The 24,647-nt window shown below is 46.5% G+C and overlaps 1 protein-coding gene and 1 long non-coding RNA gene across 3 annotated transcripts in view; one reads left to right on the top strand and one right to left on the bottom strand.

The window, feature by feature from the left end:
- Positions 1–24,647, top strand: part of SYN3 (synapsin III) — a 465,413-nt gene that overhangs the window by 245,213 nt on the left and 195,553 nt on the right.
- On the bottom strand, positions 15,376–22,761 carry LOC122472677. 2 transcript variants are annotated; one of them, XR_006294499.1, is made up of 4 exons: positions 22,600–22,761; positions 20,263–20,364; positions 17,232–17,286; positions 15,376–16,878 (listed from the first exon to the last, which is right to left on the bottom strand). It is a non-coding gene; the product is annotated as an uncharacterized LOC122472677 (long non-coding RNA). The 2 variants fall into 2 exon arrangements; XR_006294498.1 differs by lacking the exon at positions 15,376–16,878 and having other exon boundaries at positions 16,893–17,286.

Here is a 24,647-nt window from a genome sequence, read left to right as displayed (position 1 = left end):
GAGCTGGAGTGATCGACTGTGTCAGATGCAACTGTTTGTAAAGTAAAATGAGAGTTGCAATTTGGTCATCACATTTAGCATGTGGAGGTCATTGAAGACCTTGACCTGTGGAGGGATGAGAGAGAGTTCAGGAGAAAATAGAAGAGGGGAAGCGGAAGTAGAGATTTTGCTATAGAGGCAAATAGAAAAATAGGCTGGTAATTGGAGGAGAATATAGGGTCAAGAAGAGGGTTTTCTGTTTAAGGGAGATACTACAGTAGCATGTTTGAATGACAACAGGAATGTTTCAACCATAAAAAAAAGGTAGATAACAGGAGAGAAAGGAGAAACTGGTGGAGCAGTGTCCTAAGATTGGTGAAAGGAAGTGATATCTGGGGCACAATGAAGAGTTCCTGTTGGTAGGAGCACAGAGTTCATCCAGAGGAACCTAAGGGAAGGCACAGTGTATGGTGACAGGTGTAAGGACAGTGTAAGGTGAGTAGATGTGGTGGTGAGAACTTCAGCAGATCTCCTCTGGTTGCTTCTCGTGCAAAGCAAGGTCTTCATTACTGAGAATCTAGAATGAGAAGATGTTAAAGGTGTGAGAAGAAAGGGTACAATGTTAAATAGTTGCCTAAAAGAATGGGACAGCGAATGTTCTAGGGAGTATACTAGGATGACAGCAGTCCTGAGTCCTCAAACTAATGGTCTTATTCCTCTCCAGACATGTTCAGACGTGGTATATTCAAATCACCTTTGCAGCTGAGACCAAAATCAGATGAAACAGAATGACATGTGTAGTAGGAAGGCAAGATCAGTTTTGAACACATGTTTGAGTGCCTATGGGTTTAAATGGCCACGAAGCAGATTATGTGTGTGATCTGGAGCTTAGGAGAAGGTATGGGATAAAGGTAGAGTCATCAGCAAAGAGGGAGTCATTGAAACTGAGAAAGTAGGTGTAAAGTCCAAGAAAAGAAGTATAAAGAGAAAAGTATAAACTTGGGAAACACTCCCATTTTAGGGAGTGGAAAGAAGAAAGTATTCATCAAAAAAGGCAGAGAAAGGTGCTGAAAAATTAAATGAAGCATATTCTTCCTGAAGCCTATAAATGAGACAGTTCAGTGAAAAGGAGGAAAAATCATTCAGGGAGGTGAGGGAGAAGGAGAAATACTTCTGAGTATGCCCAAAAGGAAGCCAGTACTGGATTACCTCAGAGCACTTAGTAGAAATGCAAAGAAAAGGAACTTGTGAGCAAAATATAAGGGGCATGAAAGAAAAGACCCAAGAGAATTATGTACAAATAATAGGAGCTTTGGAAAGAGAAAAAAGTAGTTCCTGGAAGAGAAGGGATACTTTAAAGATAAAATAGAAGAAAATGTTCCTGAACTAAAGAAAGCCCTGAGTCATCTGATCAAAGGGGTTCTCTGAGTCCTCGAAAGATTGACAAAATAAATACAAAGACAAAATCTGATGATAAGTCTGAGCTGCAGAGTAAAGAGAAAAACCTGAAAAGTACTCACAGAAAGAGAGATTACAGGCTACTTACAAAGGAAAGGGAAGGAGACTGACAATAGACCACTCGTCTGCAGCGCTGGCATCTCAAAGGCAGTGGAACAGTTTTCTCAGACTGAAAGAAATGTGCATTATACAGGATTCCCTTGCCCGGTCACAATGTCATTCCTATTAGAGGGGCTCTAACATGCAAGGACTCAAGGCATACCATCCGTATACTCTTTCAAAGGGAATAACTTAGGGATGTACTCTAGTGAAATGAAAATTTAACCAGAACAAAGATCTCAAAATGAGGAAAGAACAAACATGCAAATAAATGTGTATTCGTGCATGCGTGCATGCGTGCGTGTGTGTGTGTTTTAAAAAGTCACCAGCAATTCTTTGAGAGCACAAACCTAGAAAAGCAGTTGGATCAGAAGCTGGGTTGCAGGGGGTTGTAAAAGCAATCGTGAGAGAATACTCATTGAAGAAATACGGAGATAAAACAAGAAGGGAAGATTACTTAAGGGATAAAAAGAATACTTTGTTTATAAAAGCAAAGCTCAAGTATGTTTGTAGGCAGAGGAAAAGGAGTCGTGAGTAGGCAGAGGTGGAAAGTGTACAAATGTGGGACAGTCCTGAAATATAGTAGGGACTAAGTCATTGCTGATGATTTGAAAATAAGATCCCTTCTATTATGGATGGCACATGCCTTCCACTAGCTTGCATTTGAGAAGGAGGGAGAGATACTGGAATGGCCAGAAGAAGGAAAAAAGGAAGAAAGGGTGGAGGAGGGGAGAGAGGAGAAAGAAACCATTTTCTACAAATACCCAAAGATCTATCAGAACTGCATGCACAAAGCATGTACATAAAACCTTAGATTGCAAGTAACTTGTTCTGTGAGTGTTCTGCAAGACAAGCAAACATTTCTAACAAATTTTAACTTGATAAACAAGCGATGTCTTACTTTATGAATAGTATGTGATGCTGAATGTCACATGATCACAACTGAGCCAATGGTTCTTGAAATTCGCTTTGATACACAAGTGCTTTGGATTGCAAGCATGCTTCCAGAATGAATTATGCTCATGAACCAAGGTTTTACTGTATTTTAGTATACATGTATTTAATTCTGCAGTCTAGGAGTGTAGACCAGTTAATGCATCATCCAGCTGGGATTATTACCCATAGCCACATAGCTAGAGTGACCTCTGAATGAAGAGTACAAAGGACTGATCAGTGTTTGTTTGTTTGTTTGTTTGTTTGAGGAAGGATTAATTAAAGCATATCTGGAAGTCATGGACTAGGTTGGGTACCTGAGGAAAAGCATCAAGACATTTGGTTCTCAGTGGTATGGCAAAAGTGTGGGAGCCCCATGGAGGCTGAGATGCGAACCCAGGACAAAATCGCTTAACTTTATAAACAGTATAGCATAAGGATGAGGCTGGCTACGTGATGCGTTGGGCATGACCTTGTGAGCCGCAGGGATTCAAACTTTGGCTCTTACTCTCTGTGGGAGCTTGAGATAGATGTATATATTATAATATATATATTATAATATATATAATATACATATATATACATACATATATATGTGTGTGTGTATATATATATATATATATATATATATATATATATATATATAAAGAGGATAATACAGGCCTTGCAGAGCTTTTGGAAGATCACATCCACTCAACAGTTTGCTTTGGAACCATGTGCCAGGCATTATTCCCAAGGCTGGGGATACTTTAGTAAAGTAGACATTCTGTGTTTCTCCTCAGAGTTTCCATTCTAGGTGATTGTGAGGAGGAGAGTAAGAAAAGCTGCCTTTGGCATGAAAAGGGCAAAAGGTGCTCAATAGATCTCACTTCCACCCTGTCCCTTCCCATAGAGGCTTTCAGAAAGGCTCCATTGCTCACCCACACCCCTAGCCCTTCTCCCCATGGTTCTGAATACCTCCCCCAGTCTCTATACCACAAAGATGCAAGATTCCCTGGGTTTGAGCAAAAATCCTTGGAAACCAAGCTCTCCCATTTGAACAAGGAGCTGGAGGAAGAAGCCTAGTGCTTGGATCCCCTGGAACTCCAGGTCCCAAGTCTCAAGCCTAGCTTGTAAAGGATCACTCTACCGGTTGCCTCTCCTGGACATTCTTCCCCATGGCCTGCGATTGGTACATGAGCTCTAGTCACTTAAAAATACAGGATCACACACTCACTAGTGTATGGTCTTTTCCAAAACAAAAAACAAACAACAAAGAAAACCACCCAATTGTATGTATGCAGAGGGGTGCACACAGCACAGCCCCCAGTTTCCCCCCCTTCCTCAAGCTCTTCTCCAGTCTGCTGCCCCTGGTCAGTGTGCCTGCTGTCACACACGTGCCCAGTTCTCCCAGGGGTCCTTCCCGCGGGCCCTCCTTGCCATGTGACCTTCCTGCACTGTCACCCCCCCCACTTCAGTGGGACTGTCATTTTCTCATTATGGTCACCACCCCAGACCCGAACTTGTCCTCCTCTTTCCTGTTTCCAATTAAACCTTATCCTATCAGGGATCCTAGGCCACGTTGTTCTGCGGTCTCCAGAGAGGAGAATGACAGCATGGGAGGAGAGTGGGAGGGATTCCCACTGATTGGCCTGGTGAGCCAGGCTGGAGATATTTTGGGGGTGGGTTAAAAGCTCTAGAGACCCCAAGGCAGATGGCGTGGGCGAGCAGTGTGCAGTGGGTGTGGGCAGGGTGCATTTTCCTTCCTTGTCTCGTGCTTTCTTTTCACAGCTGCAGTTCCTTGGAGCCCTAACATTCCAGTTCCCAGAGCTAATTTTAGGTTCTTGGGACTGGCTTGTTCTAAGTGACCCTGGCCCCCGCCTTTCCCCTTTGCTCGGCATATTCATTCCGGACCTCTGGCTCACACAAGCCACGCTCTCTTGCTGGCTCTGGAATCAGTGAAGAGCAATTGTAGTCCTGGTCTCCCACCAGCTGAAAGACCCTCAGGAAGCAGGAAACTGAATAGGGGGGCGTGGAGTGGGAGTCCTGGGAGTGGACAGAAGAGGGTGGGGGTGGGGAGCAGCTTCCTGCCTCCCAAATAAGGAGATGATGTTCATCGCAGTCATGAGCTCAGGGCTTCTATAGAGCCTCTAAGAGAGAGCCTTTAAGAGAGAGGACCAAGGAGCAGGAATGCGAATGAGGCCAGACAGATGGATGCCTGCCATTGCTCCGTCCACCACCAGTGCCCATTCAGTATTCATGCAGCAGGTGAACCTGGGCCTCCTGGAGTCACCATGTTCAGAGTCTCACCAGGTTCTCCACTCATGACATAGACATTCATGGAATTTTAAAGTGTAAGCCACAGATATTATCTCCTTCATGGCTCTAATTCCACAGTGGGGGGATCCACAGCCCAGAGAGGAGATGCCACTTCCCCAGGGTTGGGCATGAGTACCATGTTCTGTGAAGCCAGAGGTGGGAGCAGGACTTGAACCAGGGCCTCCTGCCCTCCAGCTCAGAGCTCTTTCGGGCACCAAGCTGCCTTCTGCTGTGGTTCTGTCCACTTCCTATCATTTGGGGGCAGGTCGCCAATTCCTCCATCACCATCAGCGGTGGGGTAATTGGGTGCCTCCCAGACTTTCTTTCTCACCCCAGCCTTGGCCTGCCTCTTTACTGAGGGTGTAATGGAAGCTCTGGGAAGCAGTTCTGTCCCCAGGAAAATGAGTGCCACCTGCTCAGGATCCCAGCTGGGGGGACCATGCCCACTTAGAAAGGGACAAATTCCATTTCTGAACTTGATCTATGTCTCTGCCACTTCACCAGAACAGCTGATCAAGAACTGGATTTTCTTTTTTTTTTAATTTTTTAATGTTTATTTATTTTTAAGAGAGAGAGAGAGAGAGACAGAGTGAGCAGGAGAGGAGCAGAGAGAGAGGGAGACACAGAATCTGAAACAGACTCCAGGCTCCGAGCTGTCAGCACAGAGCCCAACGTGGGGCTCAAATTCACAAACCATGAAATCATGACCTGAGCTGAAGTCGGACACTCAACCGACTGAGCCTCCCAGGTGCCCCAAGAACTGGATTTTCTACATCAAATTTTAGAGCTATCAGTCATCCAAAACCCTCCCTGGCCATCAGCAGCCACTATCCCCTTGCTTCAAATCATTGCTTCTACTGCTTGAACTGCTCCTACTGCTTGAACTTGCTTTCCTAAGACTTGTTCTGCCTCCCACTTTCAGCTGCATTCATTTCCTTGCCCTCTGTTCCAGACCCTGGGCTCTCCTCACCTGGGCAGGTGAATACTAAATTCCCCCTGAGCCAGAATCTTCCAATGGCCTCTTGGGAACCTCTCAGTCTCCCAGCCACTCTCCAGCCACTCTCTTGATGGACTAGATCCTTGAGGCAGTACCATGTGGCTATCAGCATGCAGTGTTTGCATCTCAGTGTGCCCCAGTTTCCATATCTGTAAAATGGGAATAAGCAGTGTAAGGCTCTTAGTGAGGATTCAGTGAGTTCACATGATATATACAAATGTACAAATTCATTAAGCAGTACTCTTAAGATGAGAGCACTTTATCAATTTGCTGTGTATGTGATATACTTTAAAAAAAAGATTGAGTTTATATACTTAAATTAGTTTATACATTTGCACTCAGGGTAGCAGAGAGTAAACCCTCCATAATAATACTTGTTATAGTAGCTGCTATTATTTAAATTTGGGCTCTCTGAGGACTAATATTTCTTCCTCCTAAGTATTAAAAAATTTTTTAATGTTTATTTTTGACACAGAGAGAGAGAGAGAGAGAGAGAGAGAGAGAGAGAGAGAGCATGAGCAGGGGAGGAGCAGAGAGACAGAGGGAGACACAGAATCCAAAGCAGGCTCCAGGCTCTGAGCTGTCAGCACAGAGCCCGACATGGGGCTCGAATTCACAGACCGCAAGATCATGATGTGAGCCCAAGTCAGACGCTCAACCGCCTGAGCCACCCAGGCACCCCATCTTCCTCCTAAGTACTTAGAGTAATGATACCTCATATTTTTCCCATGCTTTCCCATTTATGAAGCACTTCCTTGTGCATTCTCTCACTTCCGGTTATCACAACAGCCTTTGAGATGGCTATTTCCCCCCATTTTGTTTTATTTCTTTTAATGTTTATTTATTTTTGAAAGAGCGAGAGAGACAGAGCATGAGTGGGGGAGGAGCAGAGAGAGAAAGAGACACAGAATCTGAAGCAGGCTCCAGGCTCCAAGCTGTCAGCACAGAGCCCAATGTGGGACTTGATCATGACCTGAGCCCAAGCCAGACGCTTAACCGACTAAGCCACCCATGTGCCCCTATTTTCCCCCATTTTAAAGATGGGAAAGCTGAGGCTTAGAGGCACAGAGTTGACTTGCCCTAGATCATGCAGCCAGTAGTGGAGAGATGAGACTCAAGTCTGAGTGACTCTTCGGCAAGGACTTCCACCCCACCTTGCTCTGCCCATCAGCACCTCTGTTCTCAGATCTACCCAGACTTCCTGCTTACAAACACCAGGTTTCCCTGATCTCGGGCATTTCTGTGTCCTTCGGGAAGTGACCTACACAAGGTCCCATGGCTTAATAAACCAAAGCTGAAATAGAACCCACATCTTCTGAATTTCCAGTCTGGCACTATTTCCTCCACAACCTTTTATCTTGTTGGCCCGATTCCAATTTAGATGCATTAAAGACTTTTTTGTTTTTCCCACTGAATTAAGGGAACCAAAGCATTGCATCAAGAATTAGGATATTATAGCATGGGTGAAGAACATACAGACACAGGCAAGAAGGTTCCAATTCATATTCCACTGCTATAACCGTAGTGCCTATCACTCAAGTCACTTATCTTACACTGTAGAGTTCAGACCCCAACCCATTCCTTCTTCAGGAAGATGGCCCCCTCTAGAATCTGCAAGGTGGGAGAAACCAATGATAAGCCCTTGCTGTGGAGAAAAGGGACGGGCAGCTGTTGAGAGTCCTCACTCCAGTTACCTGAGTCCTTCAGGAGCCCCCAGGACTCTGCCTTCAGGTCTCCTTCCTCCACCACCCCTCCCTGGACAATCTCCTGATGCAGTTATTTTAAGGAAAGTTCCACAAGGCAAAAACCTCACAGGATCACTGATATTTGAAGGTTTGGTTCTTCCTGCCTCCCAATGGAGACTGGTTTTGAGGTTGTTTTGCTGAATCACTAGGCAAAGAGTAAATAAATAAATGGAGGAAGGAAATCTTGCTCAAAAGGAATTCTGTTGGTTCTCCAAAAAAACAAAGCATCTGTCATCATCAAAGGAATCTGTAGGACCTAGCCTCTCTGGGACTAGACTTCATCCTAGGGGTTCTGAGGCACCCCCACCAGAGAAGAACTTGTCCAGCCCCTCTCAGCAGTGCTCAAAAATGATGCCAACCCTCAAGGGCAAACTGGCTACATCCCAAGGCCTCTGGGTGGCCTGACCTTGCTCTTGTCCTCTGTCCCCCACCAACATAGGAGAAGAACCAGGGGTGAACTGCCCCTAGGGCCTGATATTCTGTGAATGTGCTGCCTTTCCTTTGGGGGTCACCACCTCTTCTGGTGCATGTGGCTTCCACCATCCACCCCTAGACTCTAGCTCATGTTTTGTTACTTCTCTGGACACCTCACCCCCATAAAGATGAAAGGAGAGCTCTTGATAATCCATTAGTCTAAGCGCATCATCTTGCTGCCATGGAGACCAGGGCCAGGAGAGCAGCAGCTGACGCTGGGACACATAGCACCTTGTGTGCAAAGTCAAAGTAGGAATTGAAGACAGAGAGTCAGTGGACCCCACCATCTAGAGGCTGGCAGAGCCGCCATACTCTGGATGGGAGAACTGGCTGGGCCTCCCTGTCCCCTGGGAGCTCCCAGAGTTCCTGCTGGAATGAAAGAGTAGGGAGGTGAGAGATTGAGAGAAACACTCAAGGAGAACCCTCGCAGCCACCTGACCAGTTTTGAAGTCTCCTGGTTCATCACTGGTGGATAGAGTCTTCTTAGAGCATTTCACTGAGAATCTTTTGCCCTGCTTGAGATCTTTCATTGCCTTAGTCCCAGTCCATCCCCATTATCCCTGGCATTCAAGGCCTTCTGACATGTTCCCCATCTTCTCTCCCAGTCCATCTTAACTCTGTGCCTCTGAACCAGTGGTGGGGAGCAGAGGAACCCCACTCTGTGCCTGGTAAATCCCAGGAGCTGGGTAGTGGGAAGTGGGCAGGCTGGGTGGACATATCCACGGTGCTCTACATGAGCCTCTGTCAAGCTGCCCCACTGTGATAGAAGGAAAGCCAGCTCAAGGAGGCACCACCCCACACTCACTCTAAGACGCGGGGCAAGTCACTCACCATCTCTGAGCCCCGGTCCCTCGCGCATGGGACATTGCTCCCCACCTCATCCCAACTTAAGATCTAATGGCATAACTTAGGGGAAAATACAACTTCTGGTATGTAGGATGTGCTCAGTAAATGTTTGCTTCTCTCCTTCACCTGAACAACAGGGTGGAGGAGTAGAATGGAGGGAGCTCACTCTCCTGGAATGTTTGGAGGGCCTCGGGGATGTGCAAGGCACTGGCCTGTGGTGGGCAAGTGTGGGTGGCAACGTGGCTCCTCACCACCGCCTCTGTCTAGACAAGGGCCTCAGAATTGCTGAGTCTCAAGGTTGAAAGGAACCACCTATCCAAAAGGTCAAGTAGTCTAGTCAGATGCTGATTTGAAAACACTCATCTGTTACCTTTTCCATGATCCAGAATTTCATCCCAGCCAGATCATAGCAGGACTTTGATTTTTATTGTCAACTAATTGTTGTTGAGCTCATTCTACGCATCTCCAGGCTTTCCCCTCTTTGTTCATTTAATCTTCTCAAATTGAAGCCCCACAGTATGACCAGCATTTCACTGTGAGGGCATTGAGGAAAGTTAAAAAATTTTCCCAAAGTCACACAGCTAATAATTTCATTGCACAGATATTTGTTGATCAGCCAGTATGTACCAGATAGACCTGGAAACACAGCAGCAAGCAGTGTAACCTGGATTCCTAACTGATTCTGGATCTTTCCACCTTCTTTTGCTTGCAGCCTTTTCCATCCAGATGCCACAGCTAACTCCAGGGCTTGAATACCTTAGAAAGATATTAAGAGGTTGGGATATAATCTTTGAGTAAAGCTTAAAAATATGATCATTGGTTCTCCACAGGGGCAGTACTGTCTGTCCCTCAGGATGCAGTTTGGAAACTTTGGGTTGGCCCTTAGTGGGAGGGTGCAGGGATGTGCCTAGGACAGTCCTGTACCCCACAGGGCCATTGACTATCCCACCAGACACCACACAGATGAAAACAAATTTATAATAATCTAAGCCTAGGACTGAACTCCACATTATTTTGCACACAAAGCGTTTGAACAGGGATCAGTTTTAATATATGCTCCCCTGCAAATGCAACCACCATGTAAATTCAAGGCAGACTTTACTTTGTGTTGTTGGAATCTTACCAAGAGTTGTTTCAACAAATCATATCACCAATGGCAACCCCACTCCTGGCCTTTGAGTTGCTAATGAAACATCCAAATCAGTCCACATTTGTAGATGTTAAGATCATGGCTATTTTATGCATAAATGCAAGCATCAGACTATTTCATTATGTCTTCCAGTGTAGTCACAGGAGAGTGTTTATAAATGGAAACATGTTATTTTATTATAAATTATTTTTATTTAATTTTTATTAGGAATTATTTCTACTTGATTTCTCATATTATATTTAGGGCACCCTATTAATTTTTTTTTTATTGTGCATGTAGGTTAACCGGGAATTTCACTTCCACATAGTAAAAGGGCATTACACAACATTTGTTAAAGAAACAGCATGGGTCTGAGAAGGTGGGGGTGGCATGCTACAGTGAGAGAAGGGTTACTACCTGCAACAGAAGGGCCATGAGCCCTTCCTTGCCACTCTGTCACTCCATCATTCCATCAAGGACAGAATGGCAGCTGTGCTTCCAGAACTTGGAGTAGACTTGGGCATGATTACCTGGCCTTGAAAGCTGTCTGTTGTTAATGTATATAACTGAATGGAAAGGGCAGAGATTGGTGTCAAAAGACATGAACCTGAATCTTGGTTCTGCTAGTTCCTGAAAATGAAACCAACCAAAACCTCCCTGGCCTTTGTTCCTACATGATAGAGGGAGTACTTTGAACCAGGATGAAGGTATCTTGTGGTATAACATTCCATGGCTCCAGGATCAGTCTTTGAGGGCTCTCAAGGTTCCTTATGCTTCTGGAAGAGTGCATCAGTACAGTGGGTCTGGGGGCAGAGGTGGGGTGGAAGTGATAAGACATCTACCAGGTTTGAACCTGGATATGCCACCTTTGGGAAATGCCAAAATGACCTGTGGTATTTTATTTCTCTCTTAGCTTTAGTCTCAGTAAAATGGGAATTAGAATGGTCTTACCTTTTGGGGGTTAAGATGACAGTTGGGGTGGTAACAAATAAAATCTGCAATGGGTGCTGGAGCTCAGTAGTTCTCTGTAAATGTTAGATGTCAGTTCCCTTCCTCCAACCTCCACACCTTCCTCAGCCTCCCCAGACCAGTTCCCAACCTCTGCCCCCTGCACTGTTCTTCTGTCCCTCCCATCCCAGGATAGGGCTGGGAAGGGAAGGGAGTGGAATTGTGCTGAGTCTCCATCTTGTCCCTGCACAGAGAGCAAAGGTTAGAAGTCCCCCCACACTAGGGAGTTTCCACTTCCCTCTCTGGCCAGCTGTGGGGTCAATGGGGAGAAAAGTGACTAAGATAGGGAGAATTTCTGGAGTCCCTCTGGCCCTGATTCAAGACCTCACCCACTGGGAAAAGCAGAGGAAAGTAGTTTCTCAGCCTGGAGATTCTGGACAAGGGGTTGGCCGATAAGAAATGGAGACTCTCACCTCCCTTTTAGCCAATGTTCAAGGTGCAAGGCATCGAGGTGTAAAACTGTATTGTATGCTCAGAGAATGTTTGAGAACTTGCTGGAATGTATAATGTAGATGCAAAGGGGGAAGGGAGATCCAGGTGGAAGAGCTGAGACAGGCCAGATATAGAAGAACCTTGTTTGGTCAGAGCTGGAATCTTCACATGGCAGGAGGTCTGTGGCAGCAGAGGATGGCTCAGTTGGCCATCTGGGACTGGGGGGAAACTAAACTGTATGGAAGGGGAAAGAAACACAGCCACCTTCCCCAGACAGCCCCTCTCCCACAGTGCTCCCTAGAGGGCATCCTTGGCAGCAAGACCTTCAGACAGGAGCTCCTCCTTACCCAAGCCAGCTCTGGAAGACTTGTTCCCATGGAGGTATGAGTGATTCAAGCCAGCTCCTCCAGAAGCCACTTTATTTCAACAGGCACCAAAACTTTCTTCCAGGGGACTGGTTTTCCAACTATGCCATGCCCTGGGGAAGCATCTCAGGACAAAGGGGAGGTTGAACCGACAGGCCCTGATCCTCTGACCCAAATCACATTGGACATTGGTGACTCAGACCTGAGGAGACAATGGTGCTCACAGGGGCCCACCTTTCAGTAGAGACCAACAATCAAAGAAGGCCATGAGCAACTCCAGGCAAGGATATGGACCTGAGGTGTCTGGGAGTAGGAGGGGCACCTCTGCCAGCCCAGGGAGGTGGGGGTGTTGAGGTGGTGAGGAAGAGAAGGAGGTGAAGTTGAGAAAAGCCTGGAGGAACAAAAGGGGATCAGCTGGTTAGAGAAGAGGTGAGGAGGCCATTCCAGGCAGAGGGAGCTGCTCATGCAAAGCCCTGGAGGTATGGCTCACCACCACGGTCTAGGGGCTTCAGGTGGCTACAGAAAAGTATAGGGATGGAAAGAACTGTGTTGGAGTTAGGCGTGTCTGTGTTCAAGTCACTGCTCTGCAGCCCAACACCTCTGTGAGCCTCAGTTTCTCACCTGTAAAACGGGGATGATTCCTTATGAGAGTGTCCATGAAGACAGGCTCCGTGTCGCTCTTGTTTGCCCAAGGCCTAGAACAATGCCTGGACCAGGATGATCCCTCAGTCTGTGTTTGCTGAATGGATGAAGAACATAATGCCTGTGAAGTATCTGGCATAAAATAGATGTTCAAGAATAAAGATGTCTTTGAAGTTGGGGTCATAGAGCATAAGGTTGTAGATAAGAATGGTAAGGTGGTGAGGACCTTGGATGCCAGTGATCCAGACTTTTTTGGTAAGCAGTAGGGGCAATGGAGGATCTGATGGGCCCCAGGGTCACTAGTCATAAGCCCCTGTTGGGGAGTCTGATTGTGCCTGAGGCCCTCCCTGAAGTGGAGCCAACCCTTCCCAAGACCCTTCCCCTGGGAAGCTCTCCATGATTCATTGTCACAGGGTGGTCAGGGTCTTCAGAAGCTCCTCTGGAGACAGCCTGATTCAGGGATTGGGAATTTCTGGATGTGATCAAATACTAACCCCTGGGGTTGGTCCTGCTGCCTGACTTGAATGTCACACACCGGCAGGACCCATAACCTTTGACCCTTCCATGCACTCTGACCTATTGACCCTGCCTGGCTCTAATGTTTGGTTTGCTTTGCAGAAGGGAGGGCTTAGGCTGAGATGGAGCAGGGCAGTGCTGCCCCCTATAGCATGTCTTACTCAGGGGTCCAGAGGCTCCTGTTGGCCTCAGCTGGAGGTTCTGGGACTAGGCTCACCACCACCATAAGGAAATCCGTGTTGTTCAGAGCTTAAACAGCCCTGATTCCGGGGAAGGCCATGACTTTCCCCAGAGTTCGCAACTTCTCCCTTGAGTCCTGGGGCTTTGGCTCACCTCCCTTCCTATCTCTGCTCCCCACTCTACCCCTCTGTCAGCAAAGCCAGCTCGTGCACTTCCTACAGCAAAACATGGCATCCACTGCCCCTGGCACATCAGCCATGCCCGTGTCATCTCTGTCTCAGACCCTGTTCTAGATGCAGAAGAGATTGACAATGGAATCGGGACTCCAGAAGGAATATAAATTATTAGGCAAAGGTACTGACTGCTTGGCTGTCTGTAAGCTAGGAATAATAGAGCACTTCTGAAGGTTGCCGTGAGGATTAAGTGAGACAATGAAATACTGGGAAGAGATAGTGGATAGCTAACACCTGGCAAGCACTCAGTAAAAAGGTAGTAGTAATAGTAGTAGTAGTATTTGAAATAGTAGAAGAGGCAGCCACAGCAGTAATGGTGGTGGTGGTGGTGGTAGTAGTAGTAGTAGCAGTGATGGTGGTGGTGGTGGTAGTAGTAGTAGTAGTAGTAAGTAGTAGCAGCAGCCGTAGTAGCAGCAGGAGCAGGGATAGGGGTAGTAGTAGTAGAGACAGCAGCAATGGTAGTAGTAGCAGCAGCAGCAACAGCAGTAATGGTAGTAGTAGTAGTAGTAGTAGCAGTGATGTTGGTGGTGGTAGTAGTAGTAGAGGTGATTTTGGTGGTAGTAGTAGTAGCAGTAGTGGTGGTGGTGGTGGTAGTAGTAGCTCCATAGTTTTGCCTTTCCCAGAATATCATATAGTCAGAATCATTCTGTATGTCGCTTTTTCAGACTGGCTTCTTTCACTTAGTAGTATGCATTTAAGGTTCCTCCTCATCTTTTCATGGCTTGATAGTTCATTTCTTTTTAGCACTGAATAGTATTCCATTGCCTGTATGTATCACAATTTATTTATCCGTTCACCTCCTGAGGGAGATCTTGATTGCTTCTAAGTTTTGGCACTTATAAATAAAGCTGCAATCTGTGCAGGGTTTGGAGTAAACGTAAGTTTTCAACTCCTTTGGGTTAATACCAAGGAGCATGGTTGCTGGATCGTATGGTAAGACTACGTTTACTTTTGTAAGTAGTCACCAAAGTGTCTTCCAAAGTGGCTGTACCATTCTGCATTCCCGCTAGCAATTTGTGAGAGTTCCTGTAGCTCCACATCCTTGTCAGCATTTGGTGGTGTCAGCATTCCAGATTTCAACCATTCTAAGAAGTGTGTAATGGTATTTCATTGTTGTTTTAATTTGCATTTCCTTGATGACATATAGTGTTGAGCATCTTTTTACATGTTAATTTGCCATCTGTCTATCTTTTTTGGAAAAGTGTCTGTTCAGGTCTTTGGTCCATTTTTTAATCAGGTTGTCTCTCTTCTTACTTTTGAGTTTTAAGAGTTCTGTGTTTGGGATAGCAGTCCTTCATCAGATGTGTCTTTTGGACACTTGCCTCCCTGGCTCTTCCTTCTCAGTCTCCTCTACTCTTTCATTCACGCTGTCTGGGGTCTGGGGTCTGTCAGGACTCAGTGCTGACCTCCTCTTTTCTCTACCTGAACCCATGCATCTATTCCTTTGTCAACCTCACTTAGTATCATGATTCTAAATGAGTTCCAGACTCATGTATCCAAGACTGCTATGCATTAGACATCTCTTCAGGACATCCAACAGTGATTCAATTTCACATGTCAAAACTGAACTCTGGTCTTTCCCCCAAATTTGCCTCCCCTCAGCCTTCTCCCATTTAACTTGGGAAGCCCTGTTTTCAACCTCAAACCTTAGGGTCTTCCTTGAGTGTTCCCTCCTTCACTACCCCTTCTCCCTCCTAATCAATCCATCAGGAAATCTATAATCCTTACTGTCAAAATCTATCCGGAATCCAGAATCCTACCATCTCTCACTTGGCTATTGCAGTCCCCTTCTAACTGGTTTTCCTGCTTCTGCCCTTGCCAACTTTCAGTGTATTCTCAGCAGAGCAGAATGGCACTACAAAATGTGGGTTCACCCTCAGATGAACACAAAGGAAGGGAAGCAAAAATAATATACAAACAGGGAGGGGGACAAAACATAAGAGACTCTTAAATATGGAGGACAAAAGGGGGTTACTGGAGGGGTTGTGGGAGGGGGGATGGGCTAAATGGGTAAGGGGCATTAAGGAATCTACCCCTGAAATCATTATTGCACTATGTGCTAACCAACCTGGATGTAAATTTAAAAACTAAATTAAAAATATGTGGGTTCACCCTTCCACTGCTCCAAACCCCCAGTGCTTCGGGCTCTGTGCTGGATGTAGATCCTGCTTAGGATTCTCTCTCCCCCTTCCTCTGCCTCTCTCTCTCTCTCTCCCCCTCTCTCAAAAACAAAAACAAATAGATGCCTATTTGGCCCTGACTAGCTACCCTCAAGAAAAGCTCAACATCCCAAGTTTGACCTGGGACCAGTCACTTTTTGTCTGCCTCCAGCCAAATTTGAAACCCTACCAAATTAATGTTTATCATTTTCCAGAGAGAGGCTAGGATGGTGGTTAGGCCTATAGTATTGCAAAGCAAGGATCTTTACGTAATGCCAAAGTGACACAGTCCAAGAGAGATAAGCAGGGATAGCTATTTGGAGAGGGAATTAGGGGGAGGGTACAAAATGTTCCAGAGGTTTCAATAAACCACAGTGCATGGAAGCTCAGGAAAGGGAACCCAAGAGTGTCATCCTAATAGAATTCTGGTCATCCACTAAGCCAGAACAATCCCATGGAATGGCTCAGGGAGGCCAAGGGAGACAGGGGCTATGAATATTCCTGGGGAGCATCTGAGCCAAAGAGCAGGGGCTGCTGATGTTCAATCTGAGGTGGCCCCATGACATCTAAGCCTCTGTGCTGGTGGAGAATAAGGCATGGGTCTGCTTGCCTACAGCTGTTCTGTTCCTTGCTTGGCAAGGGCACTTGGCACATAGTTCAGTCTAAGCACCTCCAAGTTGTATCATGATTATATCTACATGGCAGTCAGTCTTCTCCTCAAAGTAGGGAAACCCTCAGAGCTCATTTTGGTATCCCCGGGAATAAGCCCAGAGCTGTAGTGTAGATTCCTAAATGTTGGATGCATGAATCAGTGAGTGAATGAAGAGATACACTCATTTCCCACTCCAAAGAATGGAAAAGGGAGAATCAACCTTATTACTGTTGGTGTTAGATGCTCTTCACTGAACTCTGATTGTACCCCAGTTCCTGTTTCACAACAATCCCTCTGAAGGTAGTTGCTGTCATCCTTCTTTTATTGATGAGAAAACTGAAGCTCAGAGAAGATGTCATCTGCCCAAGGTTACACAGCTTATCACTGGAAGAACGAGCATTTGAAACCAGAGCTATCTAACCCCAAGCCCCATGCTCTTTCTCCTGGGCCACCCTCTCTTGAATAAAGAATTATTGAGTGTCCACTGTGTGCAGGCTACTGCCTTAACACACCTCAGGTGGTTTGCTGTGTTTGGTCTCCATATTATGAGACTCATATTATCATTTTTTACGAATGGGAAACCAAGGGTCAGTAAGTTTACCCACCTTGCCCAAGCTCATCCAGCTGCTAAGTTTAAGAGATTGATTGGAACCCAGATTTGACTTCAACATTAAGCTCTTTCCCCTATGCCACAATGCACAGCATGCAAGGCAGTGTCCAGGCTGGTTGACTCCTAGTGATGGGCACAAGTTGTTGAGAGAAAGGCTTCAGTTTGCTTCTTCCTTGTGCCTGTTAGCTTGGGGCTGTCCGAGCTCTGCAAACTGTGGCCACTATACCCTCACCCTGGCCAGGCCCCAGGAAGAATCACAAGGATCAGTAGTCAGGGCAGGTCCAGGACTGTCAGTTTCCACGTCTGGGGAAACAGAGCCAGCACCATGCCTCTCCTCTGACAATGGTTCCTGCAGGAAGCTACTTACTGCATGATTCCTCGTTAGGTGCTGAGGATTAGATCTTAGCAGTATGGTGGGTGATTAAGAGCTCAGGCTCTAGAATCTAAGTTCTTGGGTTCAAATATAGGCTACTCACTGGCTGTCTGGTCTTCATTTGGTTCTTCATTCATTCTGAGCTTCACTTCCATCATCTTTTAGAATGAGGTTAGAAGTAGGACCTATCTCATAGGGTCACAGTTCGGGTTAAATGAGATAACATGAATAATATACTTTGAACAAAGCACTTTAACAAGGTTCCATCAATGACAGTCCCACTTACAACCACTTTTTAGTACACGTGGGTTAATAAAAACTGAACAATTCATTAAGCCACAATGAACCAGAGCAGTAATCTAGACTTCTCTCAGATATCACCCCCCACCTTTATCTTGGTCTTAGAAGAACACTGGATTCAAAGTCCAAAGATTCAACTTCAGATCTGGCTCTGTGGCCTCCAGCAAGCCACCTCACCTCTCATCCTTGTTCTACTCATCCAAAAAAGAGAAACAGTGGTATTAGAACCTGCCCTACTTAGCCTTAGGATTCCCGTGAGGTTTAAACAAAATAATGGATGTGGAAATATTATGTAAAGCATAAAATGCTGGAGAAATGTTAGCTATTGTGTTAAGACGGCTTTTCTTTCTTGTCCCCCACCGCACCCAGGCTCTCCCCAGCCAGGAAGTCTACCTCCCACCCTTTCTGGCTCTCAGCTACCCTGGAATCTCAGTTGGCTCCCAGAAAGGATTCAGAGCACAGCACAAATTGTCCAAAGGTTGCTTCCAAAGCCTCCGGCAGCTAAGCCTGGCCCCAGCCCTTCCTCCTTGAAAATGTCTGGCCTAATGGGAAGGAATGTGGGCTGGCAGTTGAGTCTCATTCATATCCACAAGCATCCATGGAGTGTCTGCTCTGTGCCAGGCCCTGGGCACTGAGGACCCAGTGGTAGAGCAAGATGGTCTCTGCCCTCAGAAGCTCATAGTCTAGTGGGGAAACAGTCACATCACAGATGAAGACATTAGGATAGGGTAGCACTGTGTCCAGAAGCCCAGAGGAAGGCACTGCGCGTGATATGGGAGAACCAGAGAAGGCTTCCTGGAGGGAGGGGGAGCATCCAACAGGAGCTCAACCCCCACCAGGTCACAAGTGAAGCCTTCACGTCACCAGTGCCTCCTCATCTTGGTGGTCACAGATTTGTCAACACTCTAAGCCAGAAGAAGCTTTAATATTCTTTCATTCAGCTGTCATTCTTAAGAGGCCCAGAGAGCTGAGTGGCTTTCTCAGGTCACCCAGGTAGGTCTATGGGACACATTAGGCAGCTTTTATGTGAAGATCAGTGTCTCTTGAGCACCCATTTCCAATCAGATCAGCTCCCTGGAAAAGGACACCAGCTGGTTTTGAAAAAAAAAACCCAGAGGGGGATTCTTAGAGCTTCCTTTTCTTCTGCCCATTGTCTTTCTACAGCACTTTACAGTTTACACAGCCTACCATATGCCTCTCAACCTTCCATGTGAAGCCACTATCGTTTAACATATTTTACAGATAAGGAAACTGAGGCTGGACGACAATCCCTAAAATGTGATTCTGGGGCTGGGAAATTGATTTCAGAAGTTAGGGAGCCCTTAGTCAACATCATGATTTGACCTCTAAGTCCATTTTGTTACTAAAAGTACGTAACTATTTCCTTGCCCTCTTCTCTTTTCTCTTCTTCTTTTATGACATTGCCTTCTAGAAGCAGAAATTACTGGTTGGCATGCAGCTGAGTGTCGTCTCTGGACAGGTTCTGTCCTTTCTGCCTTTTGGCCCTGGCTCTGTCATCCTGGTCTCTCTCTCCATAGCTCACTGTCCTTCTCTCTATGTCTCTCTGAGTCTTTCTCTCCAGTACTTCTCTGTCTCGCTCTCTGTCTCTGTCTCTTTCTCCCCTATTCTCTTCTCCTTCCCTTCTCTGTTTCTCTCTTTCCCCCTCTCTGCCCTGTCTCTATCTCTGTCTTCCTCTCTGCCTTTCTCCCCTACTCTCTCCATCCCTACTCTGTCTCTCTATTTTCTCTCTATGGTGTCTGTTTCTCTCTCTCTTTCTTTCCCTCTCTCTCTGCTCTGTCTCTCCGATGCGTGTATGTCTGTCTGTGTCTGTCTGTCTGTCTGTCTCTGTCTCTGTCTCTGTCTTGTCTCTCCTTTCTCCCCTCCTTGCCCCTTCCCCTGTGCAAGAAGGCTATGCAGGTACTCAGAGGCACCACGTAGCTTTGCTCTGACTAGCCCAGGGCTGCACACCAGCTGACTCTTGCAGACCTCTCTGTGTTCCCAGCCTCTAGTTCCTGGGCCAGTGGGAGGAGATGCTGCTGAGAAATCTGACAAAGTCCCTGCCCAAAGCTGCACATTCTCTTGGCAAGAAAGGAAGGAGAAGTTTCAGAGAAGAGACAAACAGGAGGCATCAGTCAGTGACAGTCCCTCCCTCGAACTTGTGGTTTGAGGAAGGGTGGAGTCCACCCCTCCAGATGTGCAGCAGTTTGCAGGAATAGGCAGTGACTTCACAGCCAGCCTGAGCAAGGGGAACGGAGGGTGTGGATGGGGATACTGGAGTCAGGATTAGTAAAAAAGCAAAGTCCATGCTGTCTATCTGCTCTGGATGAGGAGCTGGGTGCTGGGAGCTCGGGGTTTAGAGGAAGTACTTCTCTGTCTCGCTCTTATCCCCACTTAACTGGTTCCAATCCTGGGTCTTCACACTGTCCTTTTCTGGCTCTTAATTCCTTACCCATCTGATGGGAACCAAGTTTCTTCCCTCATAGAGCGACCATAGCAGTTACTTCTCTAAAATACTTAGCACAGAGTGTGGCAGGGACTGGGCACTGGGAGCACACCAGTCCCTTCCTCCACCTTCCAGAAAGTCTTCCTGGACAAGCCCAAGTCCCACTGCAATCCCACTGTCTGCTCCCTCCAGCCCTTTGTTGATCTGTATCGCCCAGCAGTCTCCCGCCAGACCTCCTTGCTGCAGCACAGGCAATAGCCACACCATCATCGTCACTGCTATTCCCATTGCTATCGTTAGTCCTCAGACTGTTGTCTGCTGACACCTTGTTTCCTCGCTGACACAGGGAGCCATCACTTCTTGGTGACGGTGCTGAAAGGGAGGCAATCACCACAGAGTATTGGGTGAAACCGTGGGCTTTAGGGTCAGCTAGATCCAGGCTGGGATTTGATCTTCTCTACTTCTTAGTCATGTGCCTGGGCAATGACGGAACCTATAAAATGGGCATAGTGACAGCAGGATTGGATTCTGAAGATTAAATAGATGAAGAGCTTAGCACAGCAGGCACCCAGTAAGCCCTCTATGAATCAGGGGTCTGTTTGAGCTGTTATTACATGGCATTTTAGCTCCCTCGGTACCTAGCACAGTCCTGAGTACAAAGTGCTAGGCATTCACTAAGTAGACATGGAAAGAATGGAACAGCTGTCAAAGAGCAATGACTTCCATTGGTGACTTTGCTATTACAGTTTAGTTTGGTGGGGGGGGCACTGCTGGGAGTGCTCGTAGTCTCAAACTCAGAAGGATTTCAGGAAGCAGCTACCCATTTCCACATTTAGAAGGAAAAGATGAGACCCCAAAGAGGGAGAGATTTGCTTAAACTTCTGATAAACATGTTCATAGACTTGCTTGTTCTCTATTACAATGAAAGGACATAGCATCTGGACTTCGCTGGTCCCTAACTTTTGAGGGTAGGGGAGTGATGGACAAGCCACTCTCTGACAGCTGGTTTGCACAGAAGAGAGGGCGTGGCCTGGGAGGACCCCAAGTGGGTCACCTCATTAATAATCCCTTCGCCACACTGGCAAAGTATATCCTAGTCTTCATTTGCTCAAGATCACACAACTGGGGGTGCTCACAACCACACAATTCAAGATTCCAGCTGGTGAGTCAGGATTCCAATCTGGGTATGTCGGACCTCAGAACTTGTTTTTTTATGATACCTGCTGCCCCTGGATACCACCCTAGTAGGAAAGGGGCCCCAAAGGAGAGGCTTGGACCCCAGGAAGACCAACTCACTGCCTCCCACACACACCCAGGGGTGCCTCAGGTAGCTTGGAGTCCAAGAGGGAAGGAGCAGGGCAGAGGTGGGAAAGGTTGACAGTCCAGCTGGGCATTCAAGTTCACCTGTGTCAATTGGTATCTGTGGTAAGGAGATAGCTGAAGACTTGTCACCTGCGACCCAGGGATGCTGAAAGCCCTCTATCTGCCTGAAGTGGGATAGTGGTTGATCTGCGCAGCTCTTATTTTCAAACACATGAAGACTTTGGTGAAATTCGTGGAACGCATGAGGTTTACATCTTTCCAAACAGGTTGGCAACAACCAACAACAGCTGGCTTAGCCATCAGCTTCTCTGTTCCGTCCCTCTCTTTCCCTAACACTCCCTCCCTCTCCTCTGCCTTCAGTCATGCTTCCCTGTGTGTTCTGCCCCCAATGAGAAGGGGATCCAGGCTACTAGCTGGCTTGGAGCACCAGGATAGCTCAGTGTTGTCTGCAGAGGCCAGCCAACGATTGTACTGCTGATGAGATTTTTCCAAAACAGAGCTGGCATATTAAGCATTAGACCCTGTGACTTCCAACATGGGCCCCACCCACCCAACACCCTCCATCAGCCCATAGGAATCCATCAGCAATTTCCTATATTTCCCAAAGCCACATGTGAGTCATACCTTTATACTCATGCAGGGGGTCACTGAAATAGCCTTAAAAATACTGATCATCTCAGGGGCCTGGGTGGCTCAGTCTTTAAGCATCTGACTTCAGCTCAGGTCACGATCTCATTGTTCATGAGTTCGAACCCCACATCAGGTGAGCACGAGCCCCACTCTGGGTGAGCACGAGCCCCACTTCAGGTGAACATGAGCCCTGCTTCAGGCGAACACGAGCTCCACTCTGGGTGAGCCATGCTTCTCTCTCTCCTCCTCTCTCTGTCCCTTCTGGGATTCTCTGTCTCTCTGCCCCTTGCTCACTTGTGCCCCTTCCCTCTGTCTTACTCTCTCTCAAAAAAATACTGATTATCTCATATTGATCAACTGATAGATGATTGTAGAAGTCTTTGACTAACCCAAAAGGTTTTATTGACTTTCAGTTACTCATTATTATTTAATAGGCAGTTCGATGTTACTTTAGGTAAGTTACTTAATGTCTCTGATTCCTCCTCTATAAATGGAAGTTATCATACTTCATAGGGCCTTTGTGAGGATTAAAGGAGCTAATACTTGTAAAATGCTTAGATCACTTACAGACACCTGGTAACTTTCCATTGCTAGCTGTTTTTGTGGTTAGTGTTGCTGTTAATGTCATGAGTAGATGGAGTATCTTAAAGCACACTATGCATTGTGGGAGAGTTGTCAATAACGTAGACTGCTCAGTTTGCAGATGAGAAAATCAACCCAAAGAGATGAAATGGGCTTTGAAATCAGGTAGAGCTACATTCTAATCCCAGCTCACCTGTTTCCTCACTGGGCAACCTTCAGTGGCTTGCTTTTCTTCTCCGAGCCTCTGTGTCCTTATCTGTAAAGTGGCATAGAAAATGTCTCTGCTTGGTCCAAGAGTAACATTCAAACACCTTCAAACAGCTTCCATGGTGATGATTATCACATCACTTCCCATTCCCCCTGACCTTTCTCCCTTTCCTTCACTGCTGAGCTAGCTAGACAGTTTGCTTTGACCAGGTCTTTTGCCCTTTCTGTGCACTGCTTTTCTGAAAGTTTCTGGAAGATCCCATGAGAGTGCAAGCTGAGGCATAGGAGCCATTGTGGGCTGTGTGGTCAGGTGCCTAGAGCTTTAACTTCCTATCTGGTAAAATGGGAAGTTTTAAACTAGCAAGATAATTATGTGGCTTAAAAAACTAATTTCATATTTGCTTTATCATATTTATCAGTAAGAGTTTGGAACCCTTGGCTTGGGTCACTGCTATCATCTGGTTATTACAAACCTTGGAGGGGACACCTGGATAGCTCAGTCGGTTAAGTTTCTGACTCTTGGTTTCAGCTCAGGTCATGATCTCACGGTTTGTGAATTCAAACCCCGCATCGGCTCTGTGCTGACAGTGTGGAGCCTGCTTGGTATTCTCTCTCTCTCTCTCTCTCTCTCTCTCTCTCCCTCCCTCCCTCCCTCCCTCTCTCCCTCTCTCTCTGCCCCTCCCCCACATGTGTTCTCTCTCTCCCTCTTTCTCTCTCCCCAAAAATAAATAAACTTAATTAAAAAATTGTAATTAAATAAATAAAATAAAAATAACATACCTTAGAGAGGATGTTCCCTAAAGAGACCCTGTGAGAAATCCACCCATAAAGTGAATTCCATCTCCTGCTAATTTATCTGTGGGCAAATAAAGGTCGGTACTAATGCTGAGAGTTCTGTTTAATAATAAAAAATAGAAGCCTGTCCCACAAGGGCAGAACTCACACTATTGTGGTACAGTAGTTAAGAACTGAGCTCTAGAGTTAGAACCCTTGGGTTTGAATCCAAGCTCTGGCACTTTCTGCAAGTTGCATAACCTCCCTCTGCCTCGGTTTCCTCATCTGTAAAATAGGCACAGTTTCAGTGTGGGGGCTGAATGAGCTAACCAACATAAAATGCTGAGAACAGTTACCATGTATGTACCAGCCTGTCATTGTCACCTCTTCTCCATGCCCCTCCTCCCCAGTGAAAGACATTTGGAACCTATTCTTGAGTCCCAGAATAAAGACTAGACTCTCCCTTGTTCTCAGCCACATGGAAATAAAATTAGCGGAAGCCAGAATGGGAACATTTATCTACAGAACCACCATAGTGGGTCCAAACCTTCTCCTTCCATCCTTTGCTGCCCCTCCAGGACTGTTATCTTTAGTTCTCAGAAAAGCCCAAGGTTGTAGTGGATTATCAAGGCCATCACATCTGACCACTTTGGTTACTGGGTTGTGTTTGCTAACCTCCCTTCAAAGCCACCCTCCCATTGGCCCTTGAGTGCTTTCAATGACAATAATTTGTCACAACCTGCTGTTTCCTCATTCCCCTTGAGACTGTGTCCTTACTCCTCAGACCCCCTCACATTGTCACCAGCTGCACCTCTATCCCACAAGCCTTATATTCCAGCCACAGTCCTGGTCTCATTGTAAATGTTGCACTGTTTTCTGGCTCCATTACTTTGAATGTGCTATTCCCTCTCTCTTCCATTCTCTGACTGACAGCCTCCTACACATTCCCTGACTCTGATCAAAACCTGTCTCCTCCAAGAGCCTTGCCAGGTCTCCCAATGGGCTTCAGGGTTTCCGAGCTCCATTCTCCAAATTTCTCCAACACTTCTGTTTATTTGTCTGTCTCCTCCATTAGTGGCAACCTCTTAATTACTTTCAACATCGTTGGGGCGCCTGGGTGGCTCAGTCAGTTGGATGTCCAACTTCGGCTCAGGTCATGATTTCACGGCTTGTGAGTTCGAGCCCTGCGTCGGGCTCTGTGCTGACAGCTCAGAGCCTGGAGCCTGCTTCAGATCCTGTCTCTGTCTTTGTCTGCCCCTC

The sequence above is a fragment of the Prionailurus bengalensis genome, chromosome B4 (genome assembly GCF_016509475.1).
Source record: "Prionailurus bengalensis isolate Pbe53 chromosome B4, Fcat_Pben_1.1_paternal_pri, whole genome shotgun sequence".
Classification (NCBI taxonomy): Eukaryota; Metazoa; Chordata; class Mammalia; order Carnivora; family Felidae; genus Prionailurus; species Prionailurus bengalensis.
The sequence above is the reverse complement of the archived record's forward strand: the minus strand, read 5'-3'. Positions and strand labels throughout refer to the sequence as shown.